At 40.2% G+C, this 17,457-nt stretch overlaps 1 protein-coding gene across 2 annotated transcripts in view; it reads right to left on the bottom strand.

Moving 5' to 3' along the window:
• SNTB1 (syntrophin beta 1) overlaps positions 1-17,457 on the bottom strand; it is a 242,551-nt gene that overhangs the window by 24,149 nt on the left and 200,945 nt on the right. The window lies entirely within an intron of this gene.

Below are 17,457 nucleotides of genomic sequence, written 5' to 3' on the forward strand. Positions count from 1 at the left end.
AGATAATCCGTCCTATCAATGAGTATGTGAAGTAGAAGATGCTCTTGCCCGTCATATGGATGAAGAGACCTGTATTCTGAGAAAACGATCTTTTAGCCAAGCTTACATTGCAAGTATCAGAGGTCTCAGGATTCAACTCCTAATTTCAAAGTCCATAGATCTCCCCATTCTGCTTTCTCTCACCCACAAACCCTAAGGATCTCACCAGTTATTAGGAGGGAGACAGGGGCCCGCAACCAGTGAAAGCCCAGAGCATATGGGTACAAATAGGTTGGCTGGGAGAGGATTTGACAGGGTATACAGATCCTTTCATGCCATCCTGGGGAAGGTCCATGGAATATGCCTGTCTTCCCAAAGAGTGAGGATGCCTCCCAGGCTTAGCACGAAAACCACTGTCTGATTATAATTTAATGTTTGACAAATACAATTGGCAATCTTTCCCAGTGGAAAGACTTACTAAATTTCCTAAGGATGGCCTGAGGCCACACTACTCTTAGCATTTAGAAATGTGTTGTTTTCTTAGGCATCAAAGATTACCCAACATATTTAGTAGCAGTGCTCAGTGTCCCTGGATGCTAAGTGGCATCCATCAGGTCCTCTTTCAAGGTTACCCCACACCCTCTTCTTTGGCCCATAGGCTGGTAAACTGGGCTTCAAGCAGCATCACTGATTCTACAAGCTCTGTGTTTCAAAAACTTCTGCCAGTCACTGAACTGAGGGTGCAGAACTTCTGAGTTGAATCTCCTCTAAAATTCCAGAACTACTGCAACCTTAATCTTCCCTCTCTGTAGACCCATCTGACTTGCCAATTATGACAATAATGACAAAATCCCAACACTTCACTGCATATGGGAAAGTGTACCTTTTATAAAAAAATGTTCGGCAGTATCAAATAAATTTTGGCTAAGCAAAAAATATTTCCCCAAGGACTCTTAGCAAGCTGAGGAGTGAGGACAGTTAAAATCACAACGTGTTTGCACACTTCCTGAGTGCCTTGCCATAAATTGCGCCATCAATGCACAGAGGCACCGTGGAAGTTGATCAGTGGGAGAGACGGCTGCTCGTAAACTTCTCCGCATGGCATTCGGCACCAAGAACATGTTGTAAGCATTCCCGGTACCACTGCTATGAGACACAATCAAATTTTCATCTTCCAGAAAAATATAAATTAGATGTGCCTGGGCCTTAACAAAAAAACCCAAACAAATAAATCAACTATGAACAGTTTGAGGAAGTAACTCAATTTAGAAGAAACCTGTTTCCTACTGGCTATGGTCCCAGCCAGTCTCTCTTATATGAGGGAAGAGACTGACTTTGACCTTGAACAAAACTCCCCAGCACTGCGAAAGGGAAGGGAAGGGGCTGATAGTCAGCCAGTGTGGATCTGTGCTAAGCTTTATGCCAGATAAGGCTGGACATATATCATTCTATAAATGAAGGAATGAATGAATCAATGAGCCAGGCACATACCTCCAAATTCATAAGTGCTCACTCTCAGTGTGACTATGTTTGGAGGTTGGGCCTCTAAGGAGCTAGTTAAGATAAATGTGGTCATAAGAATAGGGCCTAAACAGAGAAGTCCACTATTATGCATACTTATAATGCACTGATTAAAAATGTTCTTAAAAAACGAAATGGGCCAAATGTCATAGGACCTGTGTCCTTATCTGGAGAGACAGCAGAAAGCTGGCACTCTTCTTAGGCATGCACAAAAAAGAGATCATCTGAGGACAAAGAAAGAGGGCAGCTGACCACATGCCAAAAAGAGGGACTCCAGAAATGACCATGTTGGAATCCTAATACTGGCCTTGCAGCCTCCAGAACTGTTGAAAGATAAAGCTCTGTTTTTTCAGCCTAAGTCTACAGTACACATTGAGCATCCTTAACCTGAAAATCTGAAATCCAAAAATTCCCGAGCACTGACAAGTCTATACTTTGTCATTTCATGCACAGAATTATTAAAAATCTTGTATAAATAAATTACCTTCAGCCTATGTGTATAAGGTGTTTAGATTTGGGTCCTTCTTTGCAATATCTCATTATGTATATGCAAATATTCTGAAATCCAAAAACATCCCAAATCTGAAATACTCCTGTTCCCACATAAGGGATATTCAGACTGTACTTTGTTTTGACTAAACATCTTATTTCAATTTTCATAATTGTTCTGCAGTAGTCATTATGGTCCCATTGTTCATATGAAGAAACAGAGATCAGAGAGAAGTGACTTGCTTATGGTCATACTGTGTAAACTGGGGTTTGACTGAACAAAATTGGAGTGTGAACCCAAATCTGTCAAATCTGATAACAGTGAGATAATTTTTCCTCTGCCAATAAATGTGATTGTCTTCTGTTATTTTTAAGGAGATAGTGTATTTTTAATTTAATTGTTTTACTAATTGGTTGGGTTTTAAAGGATTTCTTAGAAGGTGTTCGGATGATCCCTTGTTTTTAATTGGTTACAAGTTTTCACTGCCATGAAGTTGTTTTTAAAATATAGCAAATGTACTTATACCTGCAAAAATGAGAAAGGTTTATAAAACAATAATAACAATGACTACCTTATTTAGTCCTTAGCCTGTGTCGAGCACTATTCTAAGGACTTTATATGTCATCCTTATCATAATTCCATTGGGTAGGCACAGATGCTGATCACGTATCACAGATGAAGTGACACGAGGCAAAAAGAGATTGTGAAATTTGCCCACTTCCAGAGCTAGTAATAACCAGAGCTGAGATTTGGAGACAGGTTGTAAGGTTCTAGAACCTGTGCCCAGGAGGGAGTGCCAATAAGATGGACAGCCATTCACATAAAGCCAAAGAAGAGAGTGATTTTGGCCAAGTTATATGGTTATATTATGTACATGTACAAATATATAACAACAAATCCCATCAATATTGCAACTGTAATGCACCAATAAAAAATGTGGGGGTAAAAACAAAGAAGAGCACAAACCCGATGGGAAATGCTTGCAAGCTCACAGTAAGACAGTTTACAAGATGCTAGTGACAGTGAGCATATGCAGTCAGGCCAGGCTTCAGACTGATTGGTGAGTGGTCCTCACAGCTGAGGCAAAACAATGCTTCTGAAGGGCCACCTCTTCCTGGCAAAGTTCCCTCACTACAACAAACCCTCGGAGTTGGGAGACAAAGAGGATAGGCTTCCAAACCAGTGGTTCTCAAACTGTAGTCCACATCAGAAATACCCAGAAAACTTAAGTCAAGAGGGGCTGGGCCCCCCTGAGAATTTTTCTTTCAATTGGTCTGAAGCGAGACCAAAAAATTGCTTGGCTAACAAATTCTCAGATGGTACCCAAACTGTTGAGCCAGGGACCACACTTTGAGAACCACTTGTTGAAGCCATGAGTACACACACTGTAGCTCTTTGATACTGTCTACACCTCTGTCCTCACTTTATCATGGGACCTGGGGTATCGCTTTCTTTGTTATGTGGAAAAGTTGGGCATCTACTGCATAGTTAAGTTATCATGAGAGGAGAGATTTGTAACATACACTCAACGGATTCTTAGAGCCACTAAAACTCTAGGAAATCAGGACATGCTCCTGGGTGGATGCATAGAATAGTGGGCAAGAATCAGAAAGTAAAATCAGAACTTGAGATCCACCTCTTACTAATGTATAACTTTGGGTAATTAACCTTAGTTCCACAGTTCACTTCTCTGTGAAGTAGAACTAAAACCTTACCTTCTTAGGGTTGTGAGGGATGAATGTGATAACCCTGTATTTGCCTGATGCTTACTGAAAACACACACTTCTGACTCCTGACCCTAGTAGCCTGTTTAGCCAGAACATCCAAGACAGGGTCCTGACTCTTAATAAATATCTGGGTGATTCTGAAATTGGGCAAGTTTCGCAAACCCTAATAGAATCCAATTGACCTTGATCTAGAGGCCAGTCACTGGTTGATCACCATCTTGATCCATTTTGCAAATGATATTAACATGGTCTTGATAATGTCACTGAGGATGATTAATTAGTAAACACCCTATCATAAAAATTTAAAGGACATAGCTCTATATTTCTAAATAAAAATTCATTAAGCCATACATTTAATATGTGTGCCTATTACTATTTATAAATTGAACTCAACCCCTCTGGCGGGAAGTGCCTTTCCAGGCTAGCTTCTCGGAGCAGACCGCCCAGTGAAAGCCTTTATACACAGAGCCAGCCACAAGTCCCCAAGCCAGCGGTGACCTCCGGCCTGCAAGAAGCAGCCTCTGGGACCAGGGCAAGGCAGCCAGAGACCTCTCCAGGCGGACCTGCCCCCTGGCACCCGCCGTGGCCGCAGGCTTTTTCCATGGGGCGATCCAAGATGGCGGACTAGAGGGTGACTGCATCTCCAGTCACTCCAGAACCCAGAATTCAAGAAGGGGAGGCCCTGAGAGACTCGGACTAAAATAGAGCCACAGGGTGAGTCTTCCCCACCCGGTGAAGCGCTGCCCGGGCGGCAGGCCCGGATTTGGGTGGCTTATTAGAGTAGGGCAGGGCAGCTACAGTCCTCCCCGGGCGACCCTGAGCACTCCGGCGGTGGGCTCCTCCCAAAGGGCCAGATTCTCCAGCATCTCAGAGCAGGCCCCCCAGTGAGAGCCTTTCTGCACAGAACCAAGCTTCAAGTCCCTGAACCAGGGCGGCAAGTTCCTGCCTGCAGGTTGCTTCAGGGACCAGGAAAGGGCAGCCAGGGACTTCCCCAAGCAGCCCGCAGACCGGCCACCTCTGGTGGGAAGCGCCTTTCCAGGCTAGCTTTTCAGAGCAGGCCCCCCAGTGAGAGCCTTTCCACACAGAGAGAGCTCCAAGTCCTGGAACCAGTAGCGGGCTAGGGGCAGCTTTCCTTGGAAGCACTGCATTATCAAGTTACTCCAAGACTTCAGGCTACTGAAGGTAGGAAGGTGAGACACTGGAAATCTACAGGGACACTATAAGCCAATAGAAGAATTCTGCAATATCACAAAGTCCCACTGACATCTGACCAATATGAGAAAACAAGGGAAGAAAATGTCCCAAACAAACCTAGATATTATATCAATAAAACCCAATGACAGCAGATTAGAAGAAATGTCAGAAAGGGAGTTCAGAATGTACATAATTAAAACCATCAGGGAAGCAAACGAGGAGATGAAAGAGCAAATACAGGCATTAAAGGAGGAGATGAAAGAGCAAATGCAGGCATTAAATGATCGCACCAATCAACAGTTAAAGGAGCAAATACGGGAAGCAAGAGATCATTTCAATAAAGAGTTAGAGATATTGAAAAAAAAACCAAACAGAAATCCTTGAAATGAAGGAAACAATAAACCAAGTTAAAAACTCCATAGAAAGCATAACCAATAGGATAGAACACCTGGAAGACAGAACCTCAGACAGTGAAGACAAAATATTTAATCTTGAAAACAAAGTTGACCAAACAGAAAAGATGGTAAGAAATCATGAACAGAATCTACAAGAATTATGGAATATCATGAAAAGGCCAAATTTAAGAACTATTGGGATTGAGGAAGGCTTAGAGAAACAAACCAAAGGAATGAACAATCTATTCAATGAAATAATATCAGAAAATTTCCCAAATCTGAAGAATGAAATGGAAAACCAAGTACAAGAGGCTTATAGGACTCCAAATATACAAAATGACAACAGACCCACACCAAGGCACATTATTATGAAAATACCTAACATACAAAATAAAGACAGAATTTTAAAGGCCGCAAGAGAAAAGAATCAAATTACATTCAGGGGAAAACCAATAAGAATATCAGCAGATTTTTCAATCCAGACCCCAAAAGCTACAAGGGCCTGGAACAACATTTACCAAGCCCTGAAAGAAAATGGATGCCAACCAAGAATCTTATACCCAGCAAAACTTACTTTCAGATTTGACGATGAAATAAGATCCTTCCATGATAAACAAAAGCTAAAGGAATTTACAAAAAGAAAGCCAGCATTGCAGAACATTCTCAGCAAAATATTCCATGAGGAAGAGATGAAAAACAATGATGCAAATCAGCAATGGGAGGAACTAGCCTAAAGGAATAGCCAAATAAAGGAGAAACCAAATCATGTCAAAAAACAAAAATGAGTCAAGTGACTGGCAATACAAATCATATCACAATAATAACTGTGAATGTTAATGGCATGAACTCATCAATTAAAAGACATAGTCTGGCAGAATGGATTAAAAAGAAAAATCCAACAATTTGCTGCCTGCAAGAGACTCATCTCATAGAAAGAGATACCCATATACTAAGGTGAAAGGATAGGAAAAAACATACCATGCACACGGACACAGCAAAAAAGCTGGAGTATCCATCCTCATTTCAGATAATGTGGACTTCAAGCCAAAACTAGTCAGAAGGGATAAAGAAGGACATTACATACTGCTTAAGGGAAGCATAAATCAGCAAGACATAACAATCATCAACATCTATGCCCCGAACATTGGCTCATCAATGTACGTCAAACAAATCCTTCTCAATTCCAGAAATCAAATAGACCACAAAACAATAAATACTAGGTGATTTTAACACACCTTTCTCACCATGGGATAGATCATCCAAACAAAAATTGAATAAAGAAACCATAGATCTCAATAACACAATCAACAATTTAGACTTAACCGACTTCTATAGAATATACCATCCAACAAAGAACGAATACACCTTCTTCTCAGCAGCACATGGATCCTTCTCTAAAATGGACCATGTCTTATGCCACAAAGCTACCGTTAGCAAATACAAGAAGATAGAGATACTACCTTGTACTCTATCAGATCATAATGGATTAATGGATTGAAATTAGAAATAAATGACAAAATAAAAAACAGAAACTTCTCCAATACCTGGAGATTAAATAATACACTGTTATATGATGAATGGATAACAGAAGACATAAGGAGGGAAATAAAAAAATTTTTAGAAGTGTACGAGAACAAAGACACATCATATCAAAATCTCTGGGACACTATGAAAGCAGTACTTAGAGGAAGATTTATTTCATGTTGTGCATTCAACAAAAGAAGTAGAAATCAACAAATAAACAACTTAACACTACAGCTCAAAGCCCTAGAAAAAGAAGAGCAGACCAACACCAAAAGTAGTAGAAGACAGGAAATAGTTAAAATCAGAGCCGAACTCAATGAAATTGAAACAAAAGAAACAATCAGAAAAATTAACAAAATAAATAGTTGGTTCTTTGAAAAAATAAACAAAATTGATAAACCCTTAGCCACACTACCAAAGAGAAAGAAGGAGAAAATTCAAATTACTAAAATTCAGAATGAACAAGGAAATATCACAACAGACACAAATGAAATACAAAACATAATTAGAATCTATTTTGAAAATCTATACTCCAACAAAACAAAAAACCTTGAAGACATCAACAAGTTTCTAGAGACATATGAATTACCTAAATTGAACGAGGAGGACATACACAACTTAAATAAATCAATTTCAAGCAATGAAATAGAAGAGGTCATCAAAAGCCTACCAACAAAGAAAAGTCCATGACCAGATGGGTTCTCACCTGAGTTCTACAAAACCTTTAAAGAAGAGCTCATTCCAATACTCCTCAAAATATTCCATGAAATGAAGAGGAGGGAACCCTCCCAAACTCATTCTATGAAGCCAATATCACCCTCATACCTAAACCAGACAGAGACACATCAAGGAAAGAAAATTTCAGACCAATATCCTGAATGAACATCGACGCAAAAATTCTCAACAAAATTTTAGCAAATTGCATACAAAAATATATTAAAAAGATAGTGCACCACGATCAAGTGGGTTTTATCCCAGGGATGCAAGGTTGGTTCAACATCTGGAAATCAATAAATGTCATTTACCATATCAAGAGACTAAAAGTTAAGAATCACATGATTATTTCAATAGATGCAGAAAAAGCATTTGATAAAATACAGCATCCCTTCATGCTCAAAACACTAGAGAAAATTGGGGTAGTGGGAACATTCCTTAACATTGTAAAGGCCATCGACGCTAAGCCCATGCCCAATATCATTCTAAATGGGTGAAAATCTGAAAGCATTCCCCCTAAAAACTGGAACAAGACAGGGATGCCCTCTTTCACCACTTCTATTCAACATTGTTCTTGAGACTCCAGCCAGAGCAATTAGACAAACCAAAGAAATTAAAGGGATATGAATTGGAAAAGAGGAATTCAAACTATCCCTGTTCTCTGATGACATGATTATATATTTAGAGGAACCTGGAAATTCCACCAGAAAACTCTTAGAACTCATAAGTGAATTCAGTAAAGTAGCAGGTTACAAGATCAATGCTCATAAATCCAATGCATTTTTATACATAAGTGATGAATCTTCAGAAAGAGAAATTAGGAAAACTACCCCATTCACAATAGCATCGAAAAAAATAAAATACTTGGGAATCAATCTCACAAAAGAGGTGAAAGACCTCTACAATGAGAACTACAGAACAGTAAAGAAAGAAATTAAAGAAAATCTTAGAAGATGGAAAGATCTCCCATTTTCTTGGATAGGAAGAATTAATATTGTCAAAATGGCCATACTACCTAAAGTGCTATATAGATTCAATGCAATTCCAATTAAAATCCCAATGATGTACCTTACAGAAATAGAGCAAGCAATTATGAAATTCATCTGGAAGAATAAGAAACCCAGAATAGCTAAAGGAATCCTCAGCAGGAAGAGTGAAGCATGGGTATCGCAATATCAGATCTTCAACTCTATTACAAATCAATAGTAACAAAAACGGCATGGTATGGGTACCAAATAGACAGGTAGATCAATGGTACAGAGTAGAGGACATAGACACAAACCCAAACAAATACAATTTTCTCATACTAGACAAAGGTGCCACAAATATGCAATGGAGAAAAGATAGCCTCTTCAACAAATGGTGCTGGGAAAACTGGAAATCCATATGCAACAGAATTAAACTAAATCCCTATCTCTCACCCTGTACAAAACTCAACTCAAAATGGATCAAGGACCTCGGAATCAGACCAGAGACCCTGAATCTTATAGAAGAAAAAGTAGGTCCAAACCTTCAACTTGTTGGCTTAGGATCAGACTTCCTTAACAGGACTCCCATAGCACAAGAAATAAAAGCTAGAATCAACCACTGGGATAGATTCAAACTAAAAAGCTTTCTCTCAGCAAAGGATACTATGAGTAATGTGAAGAGAGAGCCTACAGAGTGGGAAAATATCTTTGCCACTCATACTTCAGATGGAGCACTAATTTCCAGAATCTATAAAGAACTAAAAAAACTCTACACCAAGAATACAAATAATCCAATCAACAAATGGGCGAAGGAAATGAACAGACACTTCACAGAAGAAGGTGTACAAGCAATCAACAGATATATGAAAAAATGTTCAACATCTCTAGTAATAAGAGAAATGCAAATCAAAACTACCCTAAGATTTCATCTCACCCCAATTAGAATGGCGATTATCAAGAACACAAGCAACAATAGGTGTTGGCGAGGATGTGGGGAAAAAGGTACACTCATACATTGCTGGTGTGGTTGCAAATTAGTGCAGCCACTCTGGAAAACAGTGTGGAGATTCCTTAGAAAACTTGGAATGGACCCTCCATTTGACCCAGCTATCCCACTCCTTGGCCTATACCCAAAGGACTTAAAATCAGCATACTACAGAGATACAGCCACATCAATGTTCATAGCTGCTCAATTCACAATAGCCAGACTGTGGAACCAACCTAGATGCCCTTCAATTGATGAGTGGATAAAGAAGCTGTGGTATATATATACAATGGAATATTACTCAGCCATAAAGAATGATAAAATTATGGCATTTGCAGGCAAATGGATGAAATTGGAGAATATCATGCTAAGTGAGATAAGCCAATCTCAAAAAGCCAAAGGAAGAATGATATCGCTAATAAGTGGATGATGACACATAATGGGGAGAGGGAAGGGTTAGTGTTAGGGTTAGAGTTAGGGTTAGGGAGGGGGGCAAGTATGGAGGAAGGAAGCACTGTATAGAGGGAAAAGAGGGGTGGGAGGGTTGGGGGGAAGGGAAAAAATAACAGAATGAATCAAACAACATTACTCTATGTAAATTTATGATTACACAAATGGTATGCCTTTCCGCCATGTACAAACAGAGAAACAACATGTATCCCATTTGTTTACAATAAAAAAAAAAATGGCCCAAATGTAAATAAATAAAAAAAAAAAGAATACAAGCAACAATAGGTGTTGGTGAGGATGTGGGGAAAAAGGTACACTCATACATTGCTGGTGGGGTTGCACATTAGTGCAGCCACTCTGGAAAGCAGTATGGAGATTCCTCAGAAAGCTTGGAATGGAACCACCATTTGACCCAGCTATCCCACTCCTTGGCCTATACCCAAAGGACTTAAAATCAGCATACTACAGATACAGCCACATCAATGTTCATAGCTGCTGAATTCACTATAGTCATATTGTGGAACCAACCTAGATGCCCTTCAGTTGATGAATGGATAAAGAAACTGTATGTACATATACATATATATATACACATACATATACATATATATGTATATACATATATATACATACATATACATATATATGCATATATATACAATGGAACATTACTCCACCATGAAGAATGATAAAATTATAGCATTTGCAGGCAAATGGATGAAATTGGAGGATATCATGCTATGTGAGATAAGCCAATCTCAAAAAACTAAAGGATGAATGATCTCGCTGATAAGTGGATGAGGACATATAAGGAGGGGTATGAGGGGTTAGCGTTAGGGTTAGGGTTTGGTTTAGGGTTAGGGATAAGGAGGGTGTTAAGAATGGAGGTAGGAAGGACTGTATAGAGGGAAAAGAGGGGTGGGAGGGGTGGGGGGAAGGGAAAAATATAACAATGAATTAAACAATATTGTCCTATGTAAATTTATGATTTTAATTAAAATAAATAAATAATAAAAATAAAAAAGATATAAAGGGCCATATATAAAAAAAAACAAACAAAAAAATAAATTGACCTCAATAAAAGATTTTTAAATAAATTCTTAAAAAGACAATGCTCCACTTCTTTGTAAATGCATAAAGACAAATACTGCTATTAGACAGCATATGTGACCAAAAGCTCCTGTATAAAGAACACAGCACCACGTGTGACTCTATGGAGCACATGGAAAGTGAAGGAGAGAGTCCCTTGAGGAACTTAAAGAAGTAACTAGGGAAATAACCAGCCAAAATGCTGGGGTGACCTCTGAAACACGGGAGCCCTGTTTTCCTTCACTTGCCCTCCTGCCACCTTGGGGAGTGATGCCTCTGTCAGAAATCAACAACCTCAGCTTTAAGAGCAAGGAGTGACAGCTCAATTTCAGCTGAGGGACCCTGCCTTCCACAGCAACTCATTCAGAAGCCCAGCCTGGAGCCGAAAAGAGGCAGCACCTACCCACACTATTACATCGGAAGGGAGAGGTCTCTTCTTTGCCTGCTACAGTTTGATTTCCAAAAGTCCTTTTCTAGGCAGTGCATCCAGAGAGAAGCTGATCAGGACCAAGGAACCACAATGGCTGATATCCAAGCCACAAAGTCTATTAAAAACGTGTTTCACCCAAGTACATTTCCCCAGGGGCTTTGGAGACAGTGACATACCCTTGAGTGTATTTAACAGATGAGGGCTCTGAAAGAGGAAGGAAGAGTGATTAGCCTGGGGTTACACACGCACGGCTCTTGTGGGAGAAAGACCAGGATACAAACTCCCAGCTCTTACATTTCCAGGCTGCTGCTCAGGAGCAGATAGCAAGTTACCTGCTGGCTCAAGGGGATGAAAGTAACAATGAATAGAATAGCCAGTGCCACCTGGACATTTTGGACATCTTCTGCTTCACAAGCTTGCCAGCTGGAGATCAGGGTAATAATGATGGGCCTAATTTTATCATTGCTCATAGGGCTAATACACATATATAATGAGTCTCATTTGCAGTTCAGTGGTCAGGCTGGGTGATTTGGGAGAGCGACTATGAGCTGAGCAAAGACGTGTCACCACTGGCTTCTCCTTTAGGTTCTGGTGGTGGGAGACACTGGTGTTTTATGCTGCATCTTCTATTCTAAACGATCACAGGTTTCCCTTTTCTATTTCCTCATCAGTTGCAAGTTTCTGGTTTCAGGCTATTTATGGGCTTTGCTCAGAGTTCAGAGCTGGCATCCCCATCACCCGTGAGCCTGTAACAGATACTTTTGGTCCCACCCAAAGCTCCTGGGATCCCGCTGCCTATTTTGCACACCCATCCTTCCTTCTGGGGCCTTTGCTTTTAAAGACTGCCACCTGTCACTTTCTTCAGCAATGTCCCTGAGCCCCTGGAGTGGTTGGACTTGCCCATGCATACAGCCTGAAGAGACTGTGAGATGACATTCATCTGGCACTCAGCTTTGGAAGGACGGCTGTAACAGTGTTTGAGACCAGTTGCTTACCTGAGTCAGAACGAGGTCTGAAGGAGGCATTTTCAATTGCTTCTCCATTTACCATGGGGTTACATCCTGATCAAACCCACAGTACCTTGATAATGTTTTGAGTCAAAAATGCATCAAATACACCTAACCTACTGTGCATAACCTGGCAACAGAGGACACTGCAGGACGCCAGTTGTTTCCCTGTGATTATGTGACTGACTGGGAGTTGTGGCTTTCAGCTGCTGCACAGCATCTCCAAATAGTATTGTGCCTACTGTGTATGGCTAGCCTAGGAAAAGATTGAAATTCAAAGTGCAGTTACTATTGAATGTGTATTGCTTTCATTAAACACACACACACACACACACACACACACAACACACACACACACACACACACAAATTGAACCAGCATAAATTGGGGGCCATCTGTATGTACCCTAGAGCACTGAACAATAGAACTTTGGGTAATGATGGGAAAGTGCTAGATCTGTGCTGTCCAAAATGGTGCCCCTAGACACGTATGACTGTGGAGTATATGAAAGGTAGGGAGTATATGAAAGATAGGGAGTAAGACTGAGGAACTGAAGTTTTACTTTTATTCACATTTAATTCACTTAAATAGCCACATGTATCTGAGAAATAACTTTCTCCTTCAGCTTCTCCCCTGCCTGGCCTGCCCTTCCCTTCTCCTGGGAGCACCTGCTTATAATTCACATCCACTTCATTCTGTCCTGTCTTCCACCTCTGGGCAACCAGACCCAAGCACAGCCTTTACTCAAGCTCTTACCCAAAGGGGCTGGGATATAGCTCAGTTGGTAGAGTGCTTGCCTTGCAAGCATAAGGCCCTGGGTTTGATCCCCAGCACCGCGAAGGAAAAAAAGAAGATCTTACCAATGATCTGAAGTTCCTCTGCTGAACCTGGTAACAGGACAGAGAAACTGAGAACAAAGTGACTCCCAAGGGGCAATTCTCTCTTTCTGCAGCGAGTGCTGTGTGTCCTTACAGAAATTTGTTTTTATTTTTATCTACTTATTTTCTTTTTGACCATGGAGTTGGCATCATTGCTTGGACTCAGCAGTCACCTCTTGAACCTTTGTTACTTTACACCAAAGGTAAAAATATCTACTCAGATCATGTTCATGACTCTTAACATCTCCAAAGGCTCCTAACACTCCCTGTGGTTCAGATTTCAAAGGATGCAAAAGATGTATTAGGGAAAAGTCTTCCTCTCCATTCCCCGTTGTGCTGACCTCCAGTGGTACCAGGGCACAGGTATGCAAGACACTACCCGGAACTGTAAGCTAAGTGACCTGGGGCAAATTTCTTAACTCTTCTGAACCCTAGTTTCCAAATCTATAAGACCAGCACACTAACACAGGCTTGTGAAGACACAAAAATTGCTGGAGGTAACCGTCAAGGGCGTGATACTCAGCTGGTAACTGCTCCCTCCCCAAAGCCATACTTGGTGCTGTAACTGGCCACACAACGCTTCATGAAACATGAACTCTGCCCATGTGCTTCCCCTCTTGCTGGAAAGCCCACAACCTCTCCTCCTGTTCCTCTGGTGTGTTCTCACTCAGACTTCCATTCAAACATTCCTCCCACTATGAGAATCCCTCAGGTCCTACCCAGGCAGAGACAGGTATTTTCTGTTGCTCCAGAAGGTTCCTTGCACATTGCTTGCATGGCATAGCAAGAATGGATTCACAAGGTTGAACAGCTTTCACCTCTTTATCCCTTGCCCCATTTATAACTCTTGACACAGAGTGGACAAATTGTAAATTTGGGGAAATTAGTGGATGAATGAAAAAGGAGTCTCCATTGGTCAGAATGCTTGGAAATTCCAAGAGGAATGCCATATGCTAGGGTTTTCTTTCCCTGTTGCCTAATTACCTGGGAACTCTACCTTATTTTGACTCTTGTTCCTGAAAATTATTTCAAAAGGCCTGAGTCAAATTTCCCTTCTTAGTAACTGGAATACAGTGACTGTGGTCTAATCTTTCTTTGGATTTTAGTTGTGGGACTATCCCAGAATCTGAATATTAGTATCCATGAATGCAGAAGAGTACAGATGTAAATTGCAGAAAATGACAGCAACTGGGGTGAATTTAATTGGACCCCAAAGGATAGTCTGAATCTTTGTGTGATCATTTTAGAATATTTAGATTCTGATATTTGAAGTCTTATTAATACCCTATATTATGCTTTACTAGCCATCTACCAAAGATTTTGTGGCTTGGAAGGCTCAGAAATTAAATTCCTTTTCATTTTTTAAGTGAAGTAGGCCTCCTCTGTTCACCATTGGGGCCAATAATTTCCACCTTCAAGTCACATTTGCTGGTCTCTATTATTAACTGTGACCGGAAGTAACAAGGATTTGAAGGAATTTCAAATCTACTCAGAGCTGTTATTTTGATCTTGTATTACCTCTTGTTCTTCTACTAGGTCTCATTCTCTTGCCAGCACTTGAGCATGGATGATGACTTGTTTGGCATCTCTACCTTTCTAGGACAGGAGAACTTATCTTGTTTCTGTTTACCTGTTGCTCAGCAGAGATGCCCCCAAATGTAAGTGCATCATGCTGTTCTATTAGACCAAACTCTGGGACCAAATTCTTTCCAGAGTTTGTCCCACACTGTTCAATAATTCATTGAACAGGCCCAATGTTTTCAGGCACAATATCAGGAAGGCCGCAGACACTATGTTACCATGCCCTACTTCTCTGTAAAGTGGAAGTGGCATAGATGGAATGGAAACAGCTCATTGTTATACAGTGCATGCAGAAAGACCTGGCAATGGAAGTCAGGCAAGGTAGCTGTCAGCGACTTGAAGGAAAACTCAGGTTTGACTCTCGTCTTTCCAGGATGTAATCCTTAGAAGAAGGAGGTAAGAATATGACACACTAAGACCGTATTTCATGTCTTGGCCACTGCAAGTAATGCTGCAGTGAACTTGAGAGTATAGATATCTTTTTGAGATCCTAATTTTAATTTCTTTGGGTATATATCCAGAAGTGGGATTGCCAGATCACATTTTTTTTTATAATAACTTTATTTTTATTTAGTTTTGTATGTGGTGCTGAGGCTTGAACCCAGTGCCTGCTGCATGTTAGGCAAGTGCTCCACCACTGAGTCACAAGCCCAGCCCGCCAGATCACATTTTTAATGTTTGGAGGAATATTCATGCTGTTTTCCATTGTACCTACACCATTTTAAATTCCCACCAATAGTGTACGAGGGCTCCCTTTTCCCTACAGTTATGCCAACACTTGTTATCTTTCAATTTTTGGTAAGAGCCATCCTAACAGTTGGGAGGCAATATCTTGTTGTGCTTTTGATTTGCATTTCCCTAATGACTGGTGAGATTGAATGTTTTGTATGTTGGCCAGTTTGTCTGTCTTTGGAGAAAGGTCTATTTGGATCTTTTGCCCATTTTGTAATCAATTTTTGTTGTTTTTATTGTTATTGAGAGGTAGGGCATCTTTACATATTTTGGAATTTACCTTTTTCAGATATATGGCATGCAAATCTTTTTTTTCATTCTGTTTTCATTGTGTTGATTGTTTCCTTTGCTATTCAGAAGATTTTGATGTAATTCCATTAGTCTATTTTTGCTTTTATTGTCTGTGCTTTTTGTGTCACGTCCAAAAAAGTGTTGTCAAGGCCAATGTCGAGAAGCTCTTCCCCTGCGTTTTCTTCTAGGAGTTTCATGGTTTCCGGTCATATGTTTACGCCCTTAATCTACATGGAGTATTTTTGTGTGTGGTTTAAGGTATGGGTCCAATTTCATTCTTCAGCATGTGGATGTCCAGTTCCTGGCACCATTTAGTGAAAAGAACATCCTGTATCTTCTTGGCATTCTTGTCACACATTAGTTGACCATAAATGGGTGGATGTATGTCTAGGCTCTCTATTTTGTTCCATTGGTCTACATATTTTTATACCAGTACCATACACTTTTGATTGTTGTAGCTTTGCAATGTAATTTGAAATCAGGAAGTGTGATTCTTCAAAATGTACATTAATAAGGAAAATGTGGTATTTCTATATAAATGAAGATTATTTGACCTTAAAAAAAAGGAAATCCTGCCCTTTGTGACAATATGAACGAACTTGAAGACAGTATCCTAAATGAAACAAGTCAGACGCAGAAGGACAAATACTAAATGATGTCACTTATACGAGAAATTGGAAATAGTCAAATCTTTCGAAGAAGTGGAGAGTAGAGTGGTGGTTGCCAGGGGTTGGGAGAATTGAGAAAAGGGAGTGTGGATCAAAGGGCACAAAGTTTCAGTCATGCCAGATAACTATGTTCCACAGATCTATTGTGCATCACAGCATGTATAGTAACAATACACTATTACATACTTAAAAATTTACTAAGAGGGTGGAGCTTATGCCATATGTTCTTATCACAAAAAAACAAAGAGTGTAGGAGGAACTTTTTGGAGGTGAAGGATATGTTTTTGGTATTGACTGGATATGCAATATGGTATTTATTGTGCTGATGGCTCCTTGGGTATATACTTATCTCTAAACTCATACAATTGTATAGATTAAATGATACAAGTTTTTGCACATAAATCATACCTCAGTAAGGTGTTTTTAAAAATGCTGTATTTCACATGAGTAATAATGTACACTGAGGGTCTTAGAGCCTGGCAGCCATACTCCCACAGGAAGCCTTGTGGACGTGAACAAGAACTTGCTATGGGATCTCCGGTGTTGAGTAAACCTTGAAAAGCATAGTGGGACATTCCATGTGATATTTTTTGCCACTAAGTGGAGACCCTTGCGTGATGTTTCCACTTGGACTTCAAGACTGTAAACACATGTGTCTAGTTCATTTCCAAGGCCAGGGGATAGAAACCCAGGAAAGCGGCCAAACTGGGATCACTGCACAGATGTCACTGCTCCTTGATGATGGATGGATATTTTGTTCTTTGTCTCTGTGTTGCCTGATGTTTAGCCATAAATGATAATTAGTCTGTCTGGTTAAAAATGTGTGGCTCTAAT

Source organism: Sciurus vulgaris (assembly GCF_902686455.1).
Source record: "Sciurus vulgaris genome assembly, chromosome: 1".
In the NCBI taxonomy this organism is placed as follows: Eukaryota; Metazoa; Chordata; class Mammalia; order Rodentia; family Sciuridae; genus Sciurus; species Sciurus vulgaris.